This window comes from Lathyrus oleraceus, chromosome 1 (assembly GCF_024323335.1).
Source record: "Lathyrus oleraceus cultivar Zhongwan6 chromosome 1, CAAS_Psat_ZW6_1.0, whole genome shotgun sequence".
Classification (NCBI taxonomy): Eukaryota; Viridiplantae; Streptophyta; class Magnoliopsida; order Fabales; family Fabaceae; genus Lathyrus; species Lathyrus oleraceus.
The window spans coordinates 414,617,898-414,627,384 of NC_066579.1; positions in this window are offsets into that span (position 1 = coordinate 414,617,898).

Consider the following 9,487-nt stretch of genomic DNA (forward strand, 5'->3'; position numbering starts at 1 on the left):
AAACCATATTTCGCGAATAAAAGTCTCCTTCCAATGCATACGAATTTAAATCATGACATTGTATCATAGTCTCACTCTCCAATTTATTTCATCCTCTTTCATCAACACGTTTTTTGACTATATCAAATTTATAACATGAGTTCTTAAAAGTATAGTTTTTTATAAGTTTGGACAATAAGAACTCGATATTTTTATCCCGTACTTCTAATGTGAGCTTCCCACACTCAACATGCATTTACTACTTTCGTAGGGCGAAATTCCCTTTTCAAAATAGTAATAATTTCTCCATTGATTTAAAGATGTTGTCACTACCAAAATAAACAACATGTAATTGATGAAGACATACTAAAATTCAACAATAAAAAGGAACTTGGAAAGTGTAGAAAATATGAATACTTGCATAAAATAAATGCTCCGGAGGAAGACTGTTGATTTGGTCAATGCTGAACTTGAAATAATAATGCGGAAAAGTAGCAACAACAACATAAAATAAAATTCGGCAACAATAAAAGTGAAGAAAATAAAATTACATAAACACTTCAATGTGAACTATTTATGCTTTAACAGAGTAAATTTATGGCTTAAAGTAAGCTTGGATGTCAAAATATGGTTTCTAAGGGCCTATTTCTAGGCTGAGACGTAGGAAAACTGCTTGAAACATGCAAAATAAGTGGGAGAAAGTTTGGGAAGTGCAGGAACTGAATTCTGGAGGCGAAAAATTTGGATGATAACGTCATGACGGTCGTCAGATGGGCTGATGGCCTACCTATCATGACTCTTTCGTGAGGGTTCCAAGATCGTGAGCCATGACGAGTATCAGTTGGGCTGACGGCCTTTCTGTCATGGTGAGTTGACTTTTCTTCTTCGTTTCTTTGACTTTTAGTTGACAAGTTGCTTCTAGGTGAGGGTTGTCGCCCTTCAGTCCTGGGATGCACCCGTCATCAGTTCAACACTTAGCATTTTTCTTTCCTTTTTCTCCTTTTTCACCGTTTTCACTTGATTTTGTCATTATTTGATCATTTCTTAAAACATAACACAAAATACCATCATAACATTACAAAACTATATAAAATCGACACTAAAACATGTGCAAATTGAATAAAATAATGGTGCATTTTATATGTCATTAACATGAGCCACTTGAACATTGGAGATGGAACCAGAAAAAAACTTACTCATTGCAAAGTTAATCCTCTGACCTAAAGCCTCGCCATAATTACTGATAATCGTCATCAAAAGTCAAATATTCCTTTTTGAGCCTTTACAAAAAAAATCAATATATTATCTGCGTAAAGCAGATGAGAGGGAATATTGACACCTCTACCAATGGACAAAAGAGGAATATTATCATTGGTGAAGGAAAAGATTAAACTGCAGCTTAGGTTCTCTTTTGCAATACAAAAAACAAGTTGAGAAAGGGGATCCCATTGACGTACTCCTCTAGTACAAATAAAAAACCCATAATTTTTCCATTAACTAGAATCGAAAGCTTTACAGAGTGTAAAATTTCATGAATCCATTCGCAAAAAATAATTAAATCCAAATTGTAAGAGAACCTGGAAAAGAAACTTCCAATCAAGAATGTCAAAAGTATTTTTGATGTCTATTTTCATAGCCAGATTCCCACCAAAAGATTTTTAGATAAAACATTGACCGCTTCCGAAGTGGTAATAGCATAGTCAGTAATATTATGATCCAGAGTAAAACCTCTTTGATGCATAAAAATTCTCTTCATCGCCACCCAAGCTCGCCGATAAGCCAAAATTTGCGTGAAAATTTTGACGAAAATCATCCGCTCTATCTGCTCTAGGATATTTTCGAATAAGAATCTAACAAATTTGAATTAATGTTGTTGTATAACTTACTGAAATAGAAAAAGAATTGAACCGAGCTTACAACATTCGGTGCAACCATTGTCCAAAAAGTTGGAAGAAAAACCATTGAATCCATCCGGACCCGGAGCTGCATCCCGGCCATATCAAATACAACAATTTTTACGTGCTCCACTGAATGCATTAATGTAAGCAATTCAGTGACTTGTTGAGCAACACTGTTCGGAATGCTTTCCTAAACTAAGTTATTTTCTGCACAAGGAACAATAGCGCAAAAAATAGATTAGAAATAAGTTAAAAACTTAACGTACAACTTTTGATCACAGTTAAATTTTTCAACTGTGATGATATGTTCACCTGAGTTTATTATGACTTATGTGGAATACTTATTTCACCAACTATTCAATAAATATATAATATTTAAATCTAATTTAGAAATTAATATATGGAAATATTGAGTTATATTAGAAGAAAAAGTTACACTAATTAATGTTTTTCGAGCATCCTACAACCCATCACCATATTTGCGCTTTAACCATTAGATTTTGCTTCAATGCTTATAATTATTCAACAAACACTTCCTTCACTAATAGTTCATTATGTAAAGTATTAATAACTTTGTAAAATGAACAAATGAAAAAGGAAGTGTTGATTGAAGAGTTAGAAGTATATAACAAAATTCTAACTCTCAAAGAGCGAGATGCAGATAATGGGTTGTAGAAAGCTCATAAAACATTGATCAATGTAAGTTTTTATTTTCTAACATAACTTAATTTTTCATATTATTGTTGTCTAATTCAATTCAAAATGTTATATATTCAATGAGAGGGTAAAACACTCAAAGCCAGGGATGGAAAAATGAGTAGTGACCCACCGGGACGACCCGCCCACCCGCCAAAAAAAGGTGGGTTGGGTTGGGGTTTTGTGTCCGCATACCCGTTCAACCCGCCCTGCCTTAAGCCCGCCAAGAAAGGGATGGATTGGCCCGCTATCCCTCCAGCCTAGTTATCAAGACTCAAAATATTTATTTTGGTTGGTTGAATGTTAATACTTGAACTATAGTTTTGGAACTCTTGTTGACAGTCCTATTTTAGGAGAAATTTCTTGATGGTTTTAGACTTTTAGTTGTCATTTTAGTTAATTCTAGTAATTCTGATTCTTGATGGTTTTATTTATGGGTGGCAAAGCGGGTGGTCCGCCCAGTTTAGGCCCCCCCCATTTAAGCTCGTCCAACAGCGGGGTGGGGCAGGTCAACTTAGATGTCCGAGCTCAAAAGTCAAGCCCTTCTCCTTTACTAACAGGTTGGCAGGTTGGCCAGCAAATTTTTTATTTATAATTTAATTTACTACATAATTTACAAAATTGTTAATCATTACCAAAGCGACTAACAAATTTTAATAATGTATAGTAAAATTTTAACAAGTCTTAATGTAAATGTCATATTCTTCAACATAAACAAATGAGCGTAAGTATAATACCAAAAAATTAAAATAAAAATACTAAAACCCTAACATAATCCATTTGGTTCAAAAATCAACATGCACAACTTATTTAAGGACATCTACGGACACAAATCAATAAAATAAACTAGCACAAGCTAAATAAAGACAACTAAGAACCAACAAAAAAAACAATCTTAAAGACTCCATGACAAACACTTCATCAATCATCATCTATGTCGTGAACATATGAAGCTTCCGTTGATATTGTAGTCATTGGATGAAACCTTCCACTTGTTGGAACAAGATTATACTTAAAGAACAAATGGGTATAGTAACATATGTTCAAAGTGTTCAGGATCACAAGCATAGAATTAATCCTGATTGAAAGCATATGTGGAAAAGCATTTTAAGTCTGATTCTGACTTATCAGAATCTAATGACTCTGAACGAGTTCATCAGCCTCTGAATGGTTCAGACTCTGGTCTCATGGCCCGGCCTCTGATGACAGCTCAGACTCTGAAAAGTTGAAGAGCCTCTGATCGGTACGTTGTACCAAAACAGACTTGTGTTATCAAAGTCCTAGAATTCTTGACAGAGTCAACTAGGGTTTTGTTTTACAAGGCTCAAGGTATAATGATGTGACCTCTTCAGTCTGTTCTACCTTTTGGTAGATACCTAGTACCTCGAAAGGTGTTGAGAGCAAAGCCAATATTCAATGGACAAAACTTCTAATCAGATGCACTCTCTAGTGTCTCTCTTGGCATGCTTCTTCACTGAGTTTGCTCATGTGCTCAAACTCTCCATCAACTCTTTCTCTACCTTTTTAAAAGGAAGCTGAAGATTTGAAGGAGATGTACGACAATGATATACATATTCTTGAACATAACTCTGAGCTTTCATTTGTAACTGTTATTGCCTAAGATCTTATGATTCCTTATCTTTATATATCTTAGAAATCTTAAGAGGTTAAGAACCTTTGTGGTTGTTGCACAATTTCTATACTTCTGATTGTGTATTTAGATATAATAGTTTTCATGTCTTCCAAACTGATTATTTATAGTAGAGGAAGTGTCATGCTTGCATGCTTGAGCAAGGAAGTCTCTTGTCTGTGTACTTGAGAAAGAAAGTATATTTTTAGGTTGATTGAGATGAAGTCTCTTGAAGATGGAGAACAAAGTAGAGACCAATTAATGTCTTTAAAATGAGGTCTTTGTGTTTATGTGAAAAATGAATATTAGGGTTTGAAGAAATGATGGTTGTTTTAAAAGTATCTACTACATACCACATTAATATTGTTTTAATTCAAAGTAAAAAGATAATTTTTTTAACAAAAATCATGCGGGAAAAACCTGCCACGTCCCGCCCTCGGTTCGTTTTAAAAGCGGGTTAGGCAGGACGGTCCAACTTAAGACACTTAGCCGAAAACCTCGCCCCGGTCCACCAAAAATGATGGGTTAAAACGGGAGGGTCTGACGGTCCCGACCCGTTTTTCCACCCCTATTTTTATTTAATATATTTATTTGTGAATATATGCAATATTTTTTTAAGCAAAATTTGTTATAAAGATGTTTTATAAAAAATTGTTCTAAAAAATAAGTGAAAAATCTAATTGAAATTAAAAAAAAATATATTAATCTATTTAAAAAATGAAAAATAAAAAAATAAAAAAATAGGCGGGCAAGTCCTCCGCCTGCCAACCTGTCACCATGGTGGGGCAGACTAGATTTTTAAGTCCAATTTTGCTTGGCGGACTTGCTCGCCCCACCCCTTTTTATGCGAGCTTAAGACGGGGCATGGCTGGGTGGGACTGACGGTCTGTTTTGCCATCCCTACTCAAAGCACATAGTATATAATAAACTCATCTTCTAGGACATGTTGGACGAACGAAATGAAAGCTGCAATGTCAAAGTAATAGCATAAATAATAAGATACATATTCAAACACATCATACAATAGCATAAACAACAACGTTTATCAACATACCTCAACAACAACATTATCAACATACCTCAACAAAAATATCAATGCTTAATTACAACTTTGATCCCCATATTTCCTTTTTTTTACATTGAGTCCCCTCATTTTAAAAAAACATGATTTTGGTCACTTTTTTTTAGTTTTTTTTAGTTTTTGGATTTTTATCCCCTTTTTAATTTTGATCTAATTTTTAATGACATGGCGCATTTCCTGATGACACAGCAGGTACAAGTTGACCAACATTATTTCCACGCCATATTATTCCATTAGTAAACCTTGGCAATGGCAAAGAACCTAAATGTTCTTGTTTTTGTTCTTCTTGTAGTAGTAAACCTTCTTCGTGGTTCATTAGCTTAAACATAACACGTGGTTGGCGATACCATAGATTGGTCCATCTCAAATAATGGTGCTTCATTATATGTCAATCGGGTTTCAAAAATACTTTCAAAGTAGGCGACACTCTTTGTAAGAAATAATAGATTTATGTGTTCGGTCTTTGTTTGATCAATTCGTATAATTAATTAATTTGTTTAAATTTAAAATTAATTTTGCACTGTTCAATTTTCCAACTAGACAACATGGTGTTTCTAAGGTAACAAAATCAACTTTCGATGATTATAATGGAGCGAACACACTTTCTTTGTTAACAAGCGGCCCAACTACGATGTCTCTAAACGAAACAGGACAACAATATTTCATTTGTAACTTTGGAACTCATTGTTCTCTTGGTCAGAAAGTGTCGATTAATGTTGTTAAAGCTTCCACTTTGCTTGTTTCTACTCTTAAATCCAGTGTTTCTTCTCCACCAAAACAAGCACCAATACAAGCACAAATACTAACCACGACCCCAACAGCTTCACATGCTCTAGTACAAATCAAAGACAAATGTTTCACGTATATTTTGAACAAGAAAAACAAGATAAATAAGATAAATATTTTGAACAACAACAAGAAAAACAATAAACCATGTGTATATAACTCATGAAATGTTTCACGTACGTGCCTTTCCTTGAAAAGTTTCGTGGAAAATAAAGACAAAAATATGAGCTAACTACTTGTTTCATGACACCTTTCCTTGATTCATACTAGTTTGAGATGTTATGTCGGAGTTTTGTAAAGTTATTATGAAGTTTTGAGAGATTGAGATAAGGCGATAGAAGTTAGGGTTTCACTTTGAGTGTATTCTGTTCCGAAGAGTTAAGTTAGGTTATATCGGTAATACATTTCACCACGGTTGTTAAAACGGACCATGGTGAATTGTCCTGACTGAACGATGGTGATACTTGTTTAATTTTTTAAAAAAAAAATTAAGGAAACACATTATTTCTATAAGAAAAAAACATAAAATTGTAGGTGTTAGAATTCGAAATGTGTTACTCTTTCACATATCATTATGGTTGTTTATTTTGACTGTGGTTACATGTGATTTAAAAATAAAATAAAAATTAAAGACGCATAATAAACATATATTACTTCTGTTTATTATGTGGTAGTAAGACATTATTGCGAAATATGATTTTTATAGTAGTGATGGATTAGAGATCCATCCATGGTTTTAAGTTGCAGTCAACAGCAATAATTGTTATCGCAATATTATTGATGCGATAACTTTCGCAACCGTATCGGACTGCAATTATAGTGTGAATTAAAATCACGTGATAATTTCCACAACCATTTCGGACTGCAACTCCATTCGCAACCTCAATTTAAATTTAAAACCATCGATACACCACCGACATTATTTAACGCTTGAATAAAAGATTTATTTTGTGAAGATTTTAATGAACCATAAGTCGCATGAGCATGTTCAAGGATACCACAAAAACCTTCGCAATTAGGTACCGCAATTCGTGTGCGACAGAAACCAAAGTAGCATGAGAAGCATTAATTAGCATGACAAACAAAATCAACAAGCTTAGCATGCAAAACCAATTTTTTCATAGCATATGATATGATTCATGAATTATGAGAATCATATGCCACATGGTCTCCATTGACTGCAACAACCAGTGTGCCATCTAAACAATCTCCACCAATTGAAAAGTCACAAACTTAATGGAAATAACCAGCATAATCACCAATCGCTGTACCACTGGGTTTTGTTGACCCGCTTGATAAACAATCACATTCAACGGCAATCACGGCCATCAACTGCCAATCAAAAGTACGATCATCCATGGAAAAAAAGGCAAACCCTAGAAAAACCTTAGCAGAGCCATTCTCTAGGTTAAAATAAAGAATAATGTATAAATTTTTGAACAAAGGTCTAAGAGGACAAGAGACTCATTCAACCAAGCTAATAAAAAATTTATTTGAATATTATGCATTTATAACTAATTTGAGTGTTTAATAACATTTAATACTTAATTCAGCCGACTAGAGACTAAAAAATTAAATATTACAAAACAGAATAAATTTATTTATCTCATTTATAATTTAATAAACAAAGAATTAATAATATAAATATAAAAAATAAAACATAAAAAAGATAATGTGCTAGTAGGATTATAAGTGTGGCAATTTAAAATTAAAAAACTCATTATTTGAATGTAGCGACTCAATTGTGGTTTTTTTACCGAGATAATCCAGTTTTTCAAAAAAAATCCCAAAATACCCCTGGTTTCAGAAAAATTCCCAAAGTACCTCACTTTTAGGAGGAGTCTCCAATTGAATTGGCGACTCCTCTTAAAACTTGAATGGAGGCGCCAATTGGATTGGCTAGGGCAGGTGCCCTAGCCAATCCAATTGGCGCCTATGTGTAGGTTTTAAGAGGAGTCGCCAATTCAATTGGCGACTCCCTCAAAAAAGCCTCAAATGACAAAACCTCCAATATTAAAGTTATATATCTTTTCAAGACAATGAATTTGGATATAAATTTTGCATCATTTGGATTTTTTATGAGAAAGTTATGGGCACTTGAAGTTGGACTTCTGATTTTTTTCAACTGTTATCTTGACCTATAATGTTTTGTATTATCACATGTGTTTCTTTTGGAATTATGAAATTTTGTCCAACAGAACAATTGAAGTAGACATCTCAAACTTTCCAATTCACTTGGTCCCACCTCAAAATAATAAAAAATGAAGGAGTTAGGTCCTTGGGAAGTTGACCCAAAATTAGGGTTTCTGTCAAAATGACCTATAATGTTTTGAAATGAATGATGAGCTTCCAAGTTTTAAATGGATTTTTGACGAACATGAAAGTTGTTCATATGGCGACTCTTCTTAAAAATTGAATGGAGGCGCCAATTGGATTGGCTAGGGCAGGTGCCCTAGCCAATCCAATTGGCGCCTATGTGTAGGTTTTAAGAGGAGTCGCCAATTCAATTGGCGACTCCCTCATAAAATGCCTTTTTTGTCTTATAAATAGATGTGTTGTGTGACCAATTGTTCCACAGCTCATATAATCATTTGGCTATCATGTTTGGTGTTCGTCGCCGATACGGTAAGGTGATTTATGCGAGAGACAAACCTCAAATGCTGATGCTGTTTTGGAACATCACCACGTTCGATCAACTGAAGAGGGAGCTGGTTCGATGGTTAGATGGGAAAATACCAGAAGGGGAAAAAATCAGAAGTATTGAGAGACTTGACAGTATCTTTGGTTGGGTGCGAATGAAGACTGATAAGGATGCTAGGGAAATGATGTTCGGTCGAGACGACATTAATTTGATTGTTGTAATCAGTTAGAATTATTTATGTTTTCAGATGTTTTGTACTGATGTTTGTTGTGAAACTCGTTGTAACAAGAACTTAAGGATATATAATGATTGAATGTTACAGAAATACAATGTTACAAAAAGCTTAAGATCTAGATACTACATAATCTTATCATTTTATCTGTGGAATCCATCTCTGTTCTGATACGTGTGTTGTTTGGCCTTCCTTTCTTCTTTCTACGCATCTCTTCATTGTGCCAAACAATATCTCCTTCATATGGAGGCCAGTAATCCTCCATTGGTAGTACTGATAAACTTTGAGTATATACATTCATGATGGTGTTGGCCTTGTACACATCAGATAAATGATTGTAAGCGTCTTGACGAGTATAAGCGCATGCTGCAACGACATGGGAGCAAGGTATGCGGAAGGCCTGAAATTTTCCACAATAGCACCAACTTCTTTTAGTCTAACAGCGTAGGCTAAATTTGGTCTCCCCTCGTTGTTGCCCATTGTTTCCTGGACGCTGAAATTTTGTCTATGACGGTCAAAGACTGTTACAGCATGTGTGGTAGCT